The 14643-nt window shown below is 37.5% G+C and overlaps 1 protein-coding gene across 3 annotated transcripts in view; it reads right to left on the minus strand.

Annotated features, from left to right (window-relative positions):
- Nucleotides 1-14643, minus strand: part of LOC101473661 (RNA-binding motif, single-stranded-interacting protein 3) — a 162620-nt gene that overhangs the window by 132399 nt on the left and 15578 nt on the right. Inside the window, exon 2 of one of the 3 annotated variants that reach the window (XM_004568057.4) lies at nucleotides 1483-1552. The exons of the other annotated variants lie outside the window; for them this stretch is intronic. The gene's annotated coding sequence lies outside the window, so the exon portion shown is untranslated. The remainder of the gene's footprint in view (nucleotides 1-1482; nucleotides 1553-14643) is intronic. 3 annotated transcript variants of the gene reach the window in all.

Below are 14643 nucleotides of genomic sequence, written 5' to 3' on the forward strand. Positions count from 1 at the left end.
AAAATGTGGCCCTTGAAGTTATTTTGTTAGGGAGGAGATGTTTGTTGTTGAGTGCAATGTTAAAATAATTTCTTTAAAAAGCAAAAAAAAAAAAAAAAAGACTTAATATGAAGGCAATATGAGCAGAGAGTACAAACATGTTGAGGGATTGGCTGTGTTAGTTCAGTGAGAGTTATTTGTAGAGAAAACAATTTTCACTAGCAGTCAAAAACTAATGTGTACACTTACATCTGTATTCTTATTTTGTTAAATACGAACAAAATTATAACAGAAGTGCTGTCACGTGTCTGGCCAGAAAGAGAGTACCAATTTGTTTTTTTGGTAGTTCAATGAATTGTCAATGAAAGGCTTCAGTTAAGAGTGAGGAAATATTTGTGGGTGTTTTCTTGTTTGTGTTTTTGTACTACTTGAACACTAAAGTGGCCCTCCAATGAGATGACAGCGCCAACAGTGGCCCACAGCTCATTTAAGCTTGAGACCCCTGGTTTAAAGCATAAAGGCAACTGAGAGGTACCAAGTACCTCCACCAAGAAGGCTTCTTTTTCATTGCCATTTGTCTTTTAGTTGCCTGTTTGTCATTGTAAAAATAATTCTTAAAGTTGTTTTGAATTAAGTAGAGAGAAGGAAAAAAGCAAAAGAAGAACCCTATAGCCCATTTGGTTGTATCAAATGCTAGATTATTTTGATCAAGGCAAGTTAAAAGCATCTACAAAAAACAAAAATCTAAGGTTTTGTAAGGACACTTTCTTCAACCCATGCTCACCAAAATTATCACTAATGATCTTCCAAATCAAGCCTCACCAAAGTTACCGCAGGGATGTTTGCTTTTCAAAAGCATCATGGCTGATCAAGAAGTCGCAAAGTATACAAAGGAAGTACAATAAGGGTAACACTTCACCAATAGTGGATACTGCAAAAGCCAAAACACATTAAAACAATCTGTTAACTTTGCAAAGATATAGTGGTATCGCTTTTAAAGTTGCACATCACAGAAGAGTGGACTAATAGCCAATTTATGATTTAACAGAAATTTTACACAAAACGGCGTCCACTTCCTGTTGCCTTAACTAATCAAGTTCTCTAGCTGCAACAGCACAAAACTATATATGGTGACCTAAAGCCACAACTAAGAAAATACAGTATTTAATTTAAAAAATGAAGGGATGTCAGGGGTAAATAATAGCAGGATCTTGCAGGATATAGCCTTCCTCTGCTCTCCCTGCGGTACCTGACAGGCCTGCAGCTAAGCTCACCCTCAGCCATTACTTCTACTATAGCCTTCCTGCTCCATTAAACTCAACAAGCTTAACTCAATGGCTTTCATTCCTCACAGCAACGGCTTCTGCTTCATACCCTGGTGGCTTTTAACGGGAGAGGGGCAATTTGAGTGGGGGGGACAGCATTTCCCTTGTTAACACAAAATATGTCATGCATTGCCCTTGTTAACTTTGAAAGAAAAATCAGTGAAAACAATATTTTTACCTTCTCTGGTCTCCCTGTTGCTGAATATGAAGATGTCGTTCACTGAGCGGTACGGCAACGACCTAAAAAGCTACAATAAAAAAGGAGTCATTAAGTTATACTGCCCTTGCCCTGCTGTTGCATTTAATCTAGCAGTTTTAATACAGAGAAAGTAAACTACACCCTACTTTAAGTCTAGCATCAAGCAGGATTCCAGTTTGAGTCAACGATTACTGATTATGAGAAAACAGGAAAAAGAAAACTCTTTTAATGATAGCTCCCAGAGTCTTTATTCTTCAAAGGAACAATCTTTAGAGTTAATATCTGCCCTGTCTGATGATTTGTAGCAGTATAACTTTCTGGCATTAATTTGAAACGCATGTTTAGAGATGAGTTAAGCATGTTGGCTCCCAAGGAGGACACCAGTCTCACCAGTTTGTGTGCCTGCATGGGATATTTGAAATTTGATTCCCCTCTCCCGTGTCTTCCCATACGGAAAAGAAATAGTAAAAACTTATATGTGATTACTCATGAAAGTGGCCACTTTCATGAGTAAATCATATAAGGCTTACATGATTTACTCATGAAAGTGGCCACTTTCGCATTACTTTCATACATTGTTTTAGTAAGTATCCAAAACATACAAGTTTCATTATATAATTTTTCAAGGGATCTTATATCTGTTTTCACACTTATATGCTTTTCATACAAGTTTCACACAAGACAGATACAAACTTTATAAGATTTATATATATCTTTTCCATATGGGTTCTATTGATAATACAGTCATGAATAGTAACATTTTTATACATCAACAAAAGAAATGTATTGCAGTTTATACCGCCAGGAGATTTAAGTTTTTTAGTGCTGCTGCATTCATGGATTACAGCTAGCACTAGACTACATGGGCACGGCTGTTTGATAGAAACCTTTACACCTCCTATGAAGCTCATTTTGATTACACAAGAGATGCTAAGGGACTCTCCTGAACTGAGCTACTGCTCTTGGGTTATGGACGAATTGTGTTGGCTTATTGGGGCCTAGTTTGGTTGCCTAGCTTACCTTCTGTATTGTGGTTGCTGCTGTTTATCAATGACCACAGGCAGCAGTGTGACTGGCTCTTCCGGACACTGCTGCCAACACACATCTGTTGTTTTTTTTAATTAACATGTCTCTCTCTGGACCATCTGGGATCTTTATCCCCTCACCAAGTTTTAGAACTTCTATGGGAAAAGACTCATTTAATCTTTAAGTAAAACCTTTATATCCCATGTGATTGGATGGCTCTCTCTCTCTCCAATCACAATTGATGGCGCTGCTGTATTTTCAATCTCAAAGCTCTGAATTGCATCCTCACTGTGCAAAAAGTACTCTTAACGCTCTACTGCCAGAGACTAACACACATTCTAGGATATTGAATGGTTTTATTTTGCTGCTATTTTTAACTGGGAATGTGCAATCAAACCTTGGCCCTATGAAAAATATTACCACTATTAAAAATATAGTAGATCCTGGCTTTGTGTATGCTAATGTTAGAAGAACTCTCCATAAAATGGACTTGATCAAGATCTCGGCTGCCCCAATTAACATGGATATTATGGTGTTATTATAAACTCAGCCAAAAGAGTCAGTACCTGATAATCTGACAAGATTTTTTTCCTAGAGTGTTTGCAGCACTGATCATAACGGTGGTAGAGTTGCAATGTTTGTCAAATCAGTTTTGTACCTCCTTAACAAAATCTAACAAACCTAAAGCCAGACAGTTTGAACTGCTTGCAGTTAAAATACGAGTAGGATGATATAAAAGATGCCATTTCCTCTCTGCCATCTTACAAAGTCTGAGAGATTCAAAATTAATTGTCCTGTGTGACTTAAAATGGGATTTGGTCATGTTCTGCATCCAAGTGCCTGCAGGAATCTTTAAACCTAATGCAATTTCTTAATGTTCCTATAAGGGTTAACTCAAAAGATCCAAGACCCTACAAATCCACCCAACAACTATTCAACCACTGCAGTACTTTTAATGACTTACGCGAACATTGTGGTAACACTTCTGTAAGACATACTAGTTCAAACCTTGTGTTTTTAAAAGATATTTTAAAGAATCTGATGAATAAGCTCTTTTAAATTACATGTACAATAGTGATATTAGCAGAGTTAATGTAATACATTATGTTGAGTTTGCATGGGAACATTTTTACAATAGGCAATGAATATGCTCCTATAAAGAAATTTGGATTATCTGTGAAATACATGGTTCACAGTATAAGTACTCAGGGAAATGAATGCCAATGCTAGGTCAACAAATTCCCCTGCAGACTGAACTTCCTACAGAGGGGTAAGAAATAGACCTCAGATGGAAGTTTGACCATCACAAAACGACATTAGTTCTATATAGGAAAACTCAGTTAAAATCAAAAGTAAAACTGATATTCAGCATTTTGATGAACAATTTATATCAACTAGTTCTGTTTTTCATCCAAATGTAGCAAAGTCTCAGTTTTCTAATTTGAATTCTCTCTGGATCCATTTCTTTTGTGACAATCAATAAACCTTTGAAATCTACTGAGCCAAAAAAAACCAGTCATCTGAATCCCCATCTTCTAAAGCTTACAGTGGATTTTTTTACTCATATTTGAGTCAGACTAATATAATCCTTAAAAAAAAAAAAGAGAAGAAGAAAAAAAACAAACTGTAAAGCATCCCATGCTCTGCCCTTATTTAGGGTTGGGCATCATTCAGATTTACGAAATTAGCATCATATATCTGCAGCTTCTCATATTAAGATTCTACACTTTGTAATAAAGTCATTTGAAAAAAACTTGACAATAATACCTTACACTAAGTAAAACTGCCTTCTGCCATTTGTTTGTTGATTCTGTTGACCATGAGTAGTCTCAGTGACATTGGGGCTATAGGGTGGTTCAAACACTACAGATAGGAAGCAGTGCATTTATACATCTGAATACAAGTCAAATTGTCTCAGGATTTTAAAAGGAGTTAAACTTTAGGCCCCATTTCTATTAATATTAAGACTAATATGTCTACAGCTAAAGTGTGCCTTTATGCAAATTATACTGCACTTTACTCAGTAGTACTCTAATTTAAGCTGTTCACAAACTTCAAACTGCCTTTCAGCAACTACAGGCATCACTGCAAGGTTTACAGTTGGTTCTCAGTGCTTAAAAAAAAAAACATTCATGTTTTCCAGAAATGAATCCAAATCTTAGACAATGTTGGCAGTCATACCCTAGGAGCAGACTTGTATCATCCTACAAGTATTTAGTGTGCAAAATGAGCACTTAGTGAAAAAGATAAAGGTTACAATGTTTGTTTGTTTTATTGCTGAAATAAGGCCGGTCTGAATTTATTAAGTGGGAAAATCCTTGTACAAGTTTCACTGGGTTTCTTAAATATTCTTAATTATGATGACATTAATTGCATGCATGCTTCCTCCTCTGCACTTTGTCTAGACTATCACAGTTCTTTTGATTTTATATCAGCTTTATTGTCTAGTGCACATCACTGTCTAATTGATAATTTGGTTTACTGGCACAGTTTTATATACAAAGCCTGTATGAACTTCCAACACCTTCAGACAGTTGGATTACTTTGTTCATTTTTAGGGTAGCCATCTGATCTCATTACATGAGCAAGATGCAACTTAACCTTCAGAGAACATTGGAGCTGCCCATTTGATTTTCTTGATTTATATTTATATAATTTACATAATGGTGGTATCCTCTTGACCAGATCTCTGGTCATGCTAAAATAGATATAAACATAACACAAAACACAATAGCTGGTCATATCTCTCTCACACACACACACACACACACACACACACACACACACACACACACACACCACCCTTTAGGTGTGGGGTTAACTTGTGATAAGGCCGATTTAACTTTAGCAAAGCTTTGTACACCTGTATGCATCTGTGCGCACTGGTTTCGTTTCAGCTTAAGTGTGGAGTTTTTGTTTATTCTTTCCTTTGCTGTTTAAATGTGTGAATCTGTGCCAGTGGATTTCTGACTGCTACTCTGCTCCCTCCATTTGTTACGGTCAATCAAACACAAGAGAGACAGTTGAAGGATTCATTTATTTAAATGGTATGATTGTGATATGCTTCAAGAATGACAGTTTGTTGTATTTTAATGTGTTTTGTGACATTTCCTACTCCTAAGTTTCCACTTAATAAGATTTTGATTGTTTGATTTTAAACTAGCAGATTTAAAACCTCTGTACTGAGGCAAGATTACAAGGATTATGTCATCGTCTAAATAACTGTGGAACTAAACCTAATGCATTAGATCTGAATATTCTTAACTTAGCGATGGGACTGTGCCAACTCTCATGCACGATGATACAAGCATACATTTTTACATAAAATATCAGTCATGTAGCAACACCATGAATTTAAGCTCCCTGGAGCGCACAACAGCCATGTTCAACAACCTGCAAAGCAACACACTGCTTTAAAAATAAGCAAGAAAACTGACCAAGATAAAGGTAAAAACAACAAACTTGTTTCACCACTTATGGCAAAAACACCACTGACTACAACCACGCTATGAAGCAGGATATAATACCAACTAGAGCTGGGCCATGTGACCGCAAAAAAAAATTGGTTCAAAATTTTACCTCAACTTGGATGAAAAATTATTTTCAGCAACACAAATATACACACGCACACATACAGACACAAACACACACTCTCTCGTTTCATTTGCTCAACTAAAACCTGGGATTTTCTTCTTTTGTTTTAATATGACGGTGCTTCAAATGTTGTAACAGATTGTGGCCAAAAGTAATATCACCAATTTTCACTCTGATTTTTTCTTTTGTTTGATGTTGTCTTTACTTAAGTCAAAAATGTGTTGAAAGAATGTAAATGAAAATGCGGTGTCCAAATTGCTCGAGATGTGCAGTCAGCTCAGCATTTGAGTTTTCCTCCATCATGTTTCCATGTTGCAGATTGTTGTTATGAGTCTACCCAGCCCAAAGTATATAAGAGGGGAGAGTCTAAACACAATAAAATAAATAAATGACATGGACAAGCTTACATTGATCAGAGGTTCTGAATGTCAGTTTTAATTCATTTTGGATCAAACCCCTAGCCCTATTAGCAACTGGTGATGTGTGACCCAGAAGTAAACACATGACTCAACCAGCACTTGTTAGTTGCACTCCATTTAACAGGAAAATGTGATTACACAATGATAGAGGAGGGCTTTAAGGAGCTGGTTTAAAAAGCTCACCCCAAGATACGTCCCACGGAGAAAATATTTTCTGTTTTACTTTGTGAAAATACTGCACAGCTCCTGAGGAGGTACAAGGTTAAATTATTTTAGTCACTGTTAAGCTATTAAGCAGTTATGCTATGCTATATGCTATATGCTATACTTAAACTTTCCAGAAAAACACCTCCTAGAATACTTTTGTAATTACATTTGACTTGTGCTGTGTCACTGGACATTATGCTGATAGTGGCTCAATGGAAAACGAAGACTGAAAATGTTCATTTTGTTTATGCTAACAAACAAAAATATAATTGACATTGATAAAGATATTTCAAGAGTTACTTGAAATATTGTGATATAATTTCATCAGCATATCGCCCACACCTACTTAGCAGCTATATATTCAGAGTTGTTTTGATAATTAGAGGCCAAATCCGACAAGTGATTATAGAAACGCATATAAAAACACACTTTATAACTGTCTGATTAATCTACTAAACTGTGACTCTCTAGGACAGCTCATCATTTCCTTTAATATCCTGATCAATCCTGTCCTCATGTCAGGGAGAATTTATTATGTTTTGTTAATGCTATTGTGTTAGCTTATAGGTATGACACACTCAGTTAAAAAAAAAAAAAAATACAATCATGACAGGTTTGTGCTGCTATTTGATACCTCAGGTATATATCAAACTGGAAATAGGGTTGGGCGGTATGTAAACATTTTCCAATCGGCAATCGTCAGTCCAACAAATGCCGATGGCCGATATATTTGCGCATGCGCAGACTTTTTGATGGGCGGGGCAACGTAATCATGCACGGACTGATTTGCGCGTTTACAACACAGAAGCAGTCCAAACATGGACAAACTAGTTTCCAAAAAACAAACAAACAAAACAAAAAAAAAAAAAAAAAAAAAAAATGCTGTCAGCGTTAACGCCGCTTAAACGCGGTCATCATGATTAAAAAAAAATTTAACGCTCAACCCATCTGGAGTGCAGAATGAACAAAATTTGGACAAACTGCCAAAATGCGTTGACAGAGACATTTCAGGGAATTTGACTTCCCAAAAACTGCTTACATTGTAAGTAACTAGAACCCCAAATTAAAACAAATTTAGAAATTCCTCCACAAATGCAGAAAAACATTTTAACTGCAAAATGACATAGGTACTTGGCAAAAAGGTGGTAATCATTTGAGTTGAGTCGCCCCATTGAATCGCAGATGCAGACCAACTTCCAGCTATTGCAACATGTTGGCAATCTTTTTGCATTCATAAATTAGACACTGATTATTTGCAAATCTTCGCCAGTTTGAGTGTGAATCTGAATCCCATCAGCCAATACGTCCAATCACCTTGCATTCAAAAGTGGTTCCTGCAACTGCTTGCAATTGGATAATGAACCTGAAAGAAAGAAAAAAAAAAAAAAAGAAAAAAAAAAAAAAACAAAGCTACCAGACATTTTCTTCTAGTTGCAATGCGGTTCTGTCCTGTTTTACTCTAGGAAAATCGAGTCTTCTTCTTTAAAAAGAATTAAAGGATGAGCTGTGCTACTAGGCTCACGTGTCATATTTACTAACAGCTATAGATTTGTCAGATACCTAAATCTATATTATTTTGAAACATCAAACATAATGTGACTGCATGCATTCAGACTTGTGTTGTATTAAAAGTGATGCTTAATCAGATCTGTTACTAAAACTCCTGTTGTGGCGTTTAAGAGAGACCAGGGTACATATTCAGACAAATTAAAACGCCAGATTACCTGAAACAAGTGGATAAATTGGAAGGGACTTTATGCATTGTTGTTATTAAATTTGCAGAGAAATTTAATAACAACAATAACAACAATATTATCAGTATCAAGCTGATCTGTGATCCTAGGACAGGCAACTAAAACAAAGGCTTTCCTAAGATTTCTCAAACGCAAAATGAAATTTGAAGACTGCGTATCTGTGACATTTTATGAATAATTCATAGGATATTATGAATAGCTTCTTTGTATAATTAGACTTGGAGAGTTGTCCCCTTCAGCCACTTCTGTCATGTAAGCCTGGGGGGGGGGGGAACAAAACAAAAAAAAACAACAACAAAACAAAACAAAAACCTTTTCCACTCTAATTATAAAAGTTCTACAGGCCAATAAGCTACGTTATAATTCACCTATCAGTTTTTATGTTTATAGAAACTATGAAGTCTGTCAGAGACTAGGCTGTTTGTTTACTTGATTTAGATAGGATACTTTCTTTTTCTTTAGTAATCACTCAAATTGCATTTGACACATGCTATAATTATTTTATGCCGTTTAACTGTAAAAAGCAATTCCCGAGATACCAGAAAACAATTAGATCACAATTAGATTTCTATTAAAGCAGCATCAGCAAAACTACAATGTTACATTACCATTTTATGTTCCCACTGTGTGTATTAAACCCGTGTTATAATAATATTTACCTCAATTAAATTTAATAGTCAAATCTTGTTTTAACTTAATTAAATCCATTTCAAGCCAGGCAGCTCATTAGATTGGCTGGCTTAGTTGTAAACATACAAAGAAACACATGCACACACAAGTTTTTGGCAGATATGACAAATATGACATAGGATATGCAACACTGTAAATGTATGTTTATAACCCTATACACACATTTTTATCTTTTTATTTTTTTATTTCGTGGATTTGACAGAAAGCATGTGTTTTGCTTTTTTAGTTTGCTCTGCACTGGAACCTTCCCGACCTGGCTGCACTCATCTGAGGCTTTCACTCTGATGTTGCTGTTAAAGAGAGCTTATCAAACTCCTTTCTGGTTCTTTCTTTCTTTTCAGAGATCTCATTGTTAAAGCCTGCAGAGCTAGAGTGAACACACCAGGGAGGAAATACTGGACACAGTTCTAATGCCTTTCATCTTTGCAGACTGGGAACAGCTTCCTGTTATTCAATGGACACACTAATTAGCATGAATACAAACATTTACTTAGCCTAGACAAAGATGTGAACACACGCACGCATACACGCACAAAACCACAGTACAGTGAAAACAGCGACTCGATCGTCTTGATTCATTTTCACCACGCCAGGTCTTTTGCGCAGTTCTTCCCAGAGCAGCGTGCCACCCCGTCCAACAACGATTTTACGTAATACTTCCTTTTCTTTGAAGTGGCACAGCTAAATGAGTTTTCAAATCTCCGTAGGTTTCACTACCAGAGAGAAACAACCACAACTTGATAGGCACCACTTACATTCAATTATTTTTCACGCACACACACTTTTTCAATAAAGCATTGTGACTCATTACCAGTCCATTCTGAATACTGAGGCACTGCTTCAGAGCCCTCTATTCTAAAATTATGCAGATACAGTGCTCTGCTGCACTTCACATACATCAAGTAAAAAGATACAGTGAAATCCTGTGAGGGAGCAGAAACAATGATGGAAATGAAATGCTTCATTAAGCAACAGCTATGGCTTTTGTTTTGACAGGCTGATGAATTCGGAAGTTCCTTTATGTACACAGACTTGCACTGCCTCAGAGCTCTTCTTTGTGTACAGAGGTCTTTATCATTTTATTGGTATGAGTACAATAACGAAATTATCAGCAGAAAACAAATGGATCAGCGTTTTGTGATTTTACACGGTTTATGTTGGTGACCTTATGAGCCTACATCTCAACCACATTAACCTCCTAGGACCTGGCGTCCACATATGTGGACATCACATTTTGGGTTATTTAGACCAAAATACTCAATTTTGCTCTACAAGGGCCTGATATCCACTCATGAGGACATTATACTGCTACTGTTCTATCAAAATGTTAAATGAATATCCTCATGTGGCCCTTATTTTTCTTAAAAACAAAGGTAAGAAAAAAAAATCTGGTAATTCTTTGTTTTTACATTCATCGGGCCCCAATATGCCCAAATATCAAAGAGAAATTAAAAATGCATGCCGTGGAAGAGTTCGAGTCTTAGGAGGTTAAATAGCACATTTTAGCTCTCCGTTGCTCCGTCTGAAAAGTGACGAAGGAAGAGATGCTGTACTTTTGAGACCTTTTCCCTCATCTCACTGATGAGATAGTTCTCAATTATAAAATGCTTTACAAATCCAAACATCACAGGTAACAGGTGGACTTTGCCCAGCTGCACTGAAACGGGAAACAATGAAAAATAACTTACTGCTTCAGAGACAGAGTGAATGTGGACAGTGTATCCTTGGGTTCTTAACATAAAACTCATTAATGTTAGACCGATTTTTAGTTTTAGTGTCCTTATTTTCCACTGAGTTACTGGTTCTGTTACTAGAAGCCTATTAGCAACAACCAACCAACCCAGTGACGCCATGTTCTGTACTGACAAAAGATAGCACTAAACATAGTCTACAACCTTTAAACACTTCTTAAATACAGCTGCTCAGACAGTCTTAACCTCTTTAGCCCCAAGGGTATTTGTTAGGTGCCTGCTCAAAAATGACAAGCCCAAAAATGAATAGCGTATTTCTCTGCAATTACAAACGCTGTGTTGACAATCTCCTGAGGGATTGTGGGAGATTGAGTTATTCAGGAAATAAGCCGTAGTCTCGAAAGGATGTTTGGTTTGGAAGCGACTGGAAAGGTAAAACTGATTTCATGTTATTATTGATCAAGCGTGAAAACATTTGTGATCTTCTGTTGTGGTTGGTTCAGTGAACTTTGGTCAGAACGTGACAAAAATTTTATCTCGGCATTTAGACAATGTGTCGTTTGCCTGGTTAGACACAGTGATGTTAACACAGGGTTTTGGTTGTTTGTGTTTATGCAAATTATGCAAAAATGTCGCAATTGTGCTTTCAATTGTTGTTTTTGCTGTGTTTGATGGTTGTAGAAATGGTTTATATGACCTTTAGGTGAGATTGGGAGGTTTCAGTAATGTTGGGTCATAGACAAATACATGACTACATATGCCACAGACCTGTGTATATACAAAAAAGAAAGAAAAAATACACGTTTTGGATTCAATCCATAACCCAACCTCATCTCTTTACCCACCCAGATGATGAGCATGTGGACATTTCCCTCCACAGCTGTTAAATTGAATTTAGTTCACAGCAACTCCAGAAGTTCCATCCGCTTCCACCATCCCCACCCAAATTCACGTGGCTCTTGGCACAGACTGGGAACTTAACTGTAGCTGTTGGATTCTGGACAGTGCTTCATCACATCTGTGCTGCCCAAACTCCTGTGGCAGCCCAGAGGGGGACAAATCTATAAATCTAACCATCACATTACCCTGACACTAAGTTGGCAGCAAGATGCACAAGAACAGTGAAGAACAAACAACATGGCCAGTAATGGCCTAAACAACTCCACGTGGTGGAGGATATTTTGCCACTCTAAATCCATCTTTCTCATCAGTTTCTTTCACTCACTTTCCATCCAACTCATTTCTCCCATTTGCCTTCCTGCCTGTCTTTCTGCCCATGATATCACTTTAGTTTGTTCTACAACTTCCAAAGAAATAATTCCAATCCAAATGTGGTCATTGAGTCATTAAGTGCAATTACCATTTCTGAAGTGAGGAGTGACTCATCTGGGTTTTTTGCAATACATCTGCGCACTTTGCACAACTGCCAGTTAATGTCAACCCACTGACTCATTCTGCACTCTACCCACTCACGGGGAAAAGAAAAAAAATTTAACTGCTGTATCCAGTTCCATGTTATATGACAACTCTCATGGGTAGCTTTCACATGTTTGCCCACTGACTGAGTAAGTTCATTGCATACAAGATAATGTAGCTGACTGACTTAGAAGTTGCAGTTTTATTTTTACGTGCAAAGACGGCACCAATTCTACACGTGCATGCATGAACGAGGTGTCAAACATGTAAGCCAACTGATGCACAGTGCCTTCATATTATGTGTCTAAAAGCTACATGCTTAGATGTGTATATGCACACTTTACCCAACAGTCAAGATGTGCAAATGTCAAGACCTTTTCTTCTCCCAGTTGTGATCATACCAAACAATCTTTCACTTTTAGATCCTGCCTGATCCTGTCATCACGTCACAGATGTTATATAATTTTAAATTATTAATGAAAGGACAACTTTCATGTGTGTGATGCTGGTGCTTAATAAACTTGGAAGGAAGACCATTAGACAGCACGAAGCAACAAACAAAACCTCAGCTCTGTTGACATTTTGTCAAAACCTAGATTTGGTTACACGCTTTGAGATTCTCTCTTATTTGTAGATGAACAGCACGTTCTGGGAGCGTTTTCTGTAGCACAAAAAACACCCTGAGATATCCATCAAAAAAATATGGTGCATTGCGTTGATTTGGCGTATTATTTCAGATTATACCTAAATGAAATGATGATTGCTACAGCAGCACTGTTTCTACAATGCCTGTGTGTTCATGGTCTATGCAAATGGTTGGCATTCATTCAAAGGTTTGATCCTTAGGCATTCTTAGTAGGTAGTAGTGAAGCATTTACTAAAGACTATGCTTTGTTCTGACCCAAGGCAGGGGTCAGTTGTAGGGTATTAAAGGCCTGGAGGCAATCACTGAGCAGAACTGTGTACAGATCTTGATACCATTATTTTCAAAACTACTGGGCTATCACTGCTGAAGTATGCACGGATGTGCATTTCACACACACATGCACGATTAATACTGAGTGAGCCAATCAATAGTTTGCAATTCTGAGTTTATTAACAGCCACCATTCATGGCGAGCCTTGTTTTACATCTTAGCTCCAGCACATCACAGGGCTAATATAATCAAGAGTGTTCCAGCATGTACTTAGATTACAGACCAGTGTGTGTTCTCCACAGTGTCCATTTTTCACTGATGACTTTTTCGCCTTCTCTTTTTGCAACCATCTCAGGGAGTTCAGGCAAAGACAAATAAGAGAAGATAAATTGGAGAGAAGGAGCAGAAACCGAGGGAGGGACAAACCATGATAGACCCACAGGAAGAAAGAGAAAGGTTATGATAGAGAAGAGAGACAACAGAAGAGAGAGGGCAGAAAGTTAAAGATAGGGAGAGAAAGGTGTGTGTAGGGTGTGATGGATGAAGCTGAAACAGATGAGGAGAGGAGGGAGGTAAGTACGTTCTCCACCAGCTACCTCACTGTCAGACACTCAGCTGTGCAGCATGAGTAGGTGGCTGGTGAGAGGTGTGTGTGTGTGTGTGTGTTCTGCATAGCATGTGTGTGTATGCCACATGTACCGTGAGTCTGGGGACCAGTGGGGGGTTGACAGATTATCTGTCGACAAGCAAGCTGGAGGGTTCCCTCTCTCTTTTCCACTCCTCATTTTCCTGAGTTACTCACAGGCTGTTTTCTGCAGCGCTCAAGGTCACTGCAACACAGTGAAAGTTTGGAAGGCACGCGATACCAAGAGCTCAGTGGTGAGACAGCACTTTTCCACTCCTCTGCTTATTTTAAATTGCACAAGAGCAAGTGTAAAAGCTGTTAATTATCAAATTGTATCTCCATTGCATGACACTGCTGGTGGCATTATGGGTAAAAACTATTCTTTGTTAATAAAATGTCAAATCTGCTGTTGCACCACAGCTTTACAGATGTTTTGGCCATGTTACTTCATGCTCTTTTGTTCACATCCAGTTTTTACACAAACTGCCTCTAATTCTGCTTTCAATAAAAATAAATCTGTGCCGTACTGTCACAAATTATAGTTTTACTATCCGCACTTAAAGTAAGTGTTTACTCACAATTTGAGTCTCTCTTAGCTTTCCTCTCTGCATTTTAGAAAGCTTTTATATTGAGAAAATGGGCTGGCAGAAAACAGATCTGATTTTACAGATCGCTTTATCACCATTAATGAGAATCAACTGACAAATTCACAAAACTAGTCTGTGGGTAGGCATGCAGCCAGAAATAAAGCTTGAAACCCCATTCACCTGGACATTTCAACTTCCATTTGTGTCTGTTCAAC

Source organism: Maylandia zebra, linkage group LG11 (assembly GCF_041146795.1).
Source record: "Maylandia zebra isolate NMK-2024a linkage group LG11, Mzebra_GT3a, whole genome shotgun sequence".
NCBI lineage: Eukaryota > Metazoa > Chordata > Actinopteri > Cichliformes > Cichlidae > Maylandia > Maylandia zebra.